Raw genomic sequence first — 1,683 nt, 5'->3', positions numbered from 1 at the left:
AGGTTGGGCGACTAAGGTAATAAGGACTCTCCCAAGGAGTGCAGATCTGATCAAGGCGCCGAGGTACACGGTTGAGTCAAGAGTGCCAGAGACGTTTGAAGCGTACTTTGCCATTCTTGACAAGTCTTGGCTTATACTGCACTCGGCCTGAAGAAAACCCCACTTAGGGTGCAGTCTCGTAACCAAACCTATAGGTAAAAGGGATAAGAGGCTGCGAAAACAACTGGTTGTTGTTAAGACTGGATGGGAGGAGCTAACCTTGTATGGTAGAAGTACGCCTCCTTGAAGGGGCAACCAGGGGGAGATAAGGGCGGCACCCTCCATTAGGGAGCTGATAAGTGTCTTAAGACGCAAATGTCATGAGGCTTTTTATTCGCAAGGATATTAAGGCTTGTCATATTTGTGCAACAATCCTGAAGAGGCAATAATACAAAAGAAAAGGATAAGACGAGATCAATGGGTTTTCGCATGAAAGTGCGAAGACGTCCTGCGATTTCGTCGCAAGACGGCAATGTCACGGGGCTTCATTTTCGCAAGAATATTTAGGCCTGTCATATTGTCGCAACATTCCTGAAGAGACCATAATACAAAAGAAAAAGTTAAGGCAAGATCAATGGGTTTTTGCATGAAAGTGCAAGGACGTCCTGCGATTTTGTCACAATGACAAGAGGTGGCATAATAAAACCTTTAATTAGGAAGGAAAAATAAGACCACACAGGAATGAGATTTTGAAAAGAAACAAAATTCACTTCGCATAAGATTGTGAAGTTATACAATTAAATTTTTTTTTTTATGAAATCTCTCATTTGGATTCAAATAGCAGAGGCAAGTATGGGAATGTATGAAATTAGAAAATGTTATTTGTCTCCATATGAGAGATTTACTCAAAGATTCAAGAATTAATGATTATATTGATTAACTGTATTTCAAAGAAGAATTGTTTTAATGCAGGTCAAAATGAAAGAAACACAAATATACAGAAAGAAGAAATAAATGTACAAATATTACAAAGAATCAAAGAAAGAAGTAAAGACTATTTATTAGCTAATGCTTCATTATCTTCATCAGACTTGTTTCCTTCTTCGTCTGCGTCAGAATCTTCATCACCATCAGAACTTCCATCACTATCAGATTCTTCATCGTCAGCTTCGCTATCAGAGATAATCAAACTGGGAGTATTCTGTGGGATTTCTTCTAGAAGACAAGGATAATCAGAATGTGGGTTATTAATGATCGTCACAAACCATTTGGATGGTTTGATTGTGAACATGCATAGCATCATTCTTAAAATTCGCAACAGTGATCTTGATTTGATTCTTTAATCTAGAATACTTGTCGTTGCAAGAAAAAAGATTCTTTGCGAGTTCCTCATTTTCAGATTCAAGTTCTTCAATCTTTTCACGATATTTATTTTCAGAATCTGCGAACAAAAGACAATCAATTATTTACTTGATGAGAATTCATAAGAAGCAAAAGATTAGTAAAGAAGAGCAGTTAGCAACCTTCTCTGTCAGAAATCATATCTCTAATCAAGGATGTATGTTCAACTTGGAGACTAACATTTACGCCTAAATCTTTTCTAGCATCATCTAAAATTTTCGCAGCCCAAACAAATTCATCCTCACTACTTATGAGAAGACGAGAACGAATTTGATTTTCCCTTTCGCAGAGTTCGATATTCTT

The sequence above is a fragment of the Papaver somniferum genome, chromosome 7 (genome assembly GCF_003573695.1).
Source record: "Papaver somniferum cultivar HN1 chromosome 7, ASM357369v1, whole genome shotgun sequence".
NCBI classification, from domain to species: Eukaryota; Viridiplantae; Streptophyta; class Magnoliopsida; order Ranunculales; family Papaveraceae; genus Papaver; species Papaver somniferum.
This window is presented reverse-complemented; position numbering follows the sequence as displayed.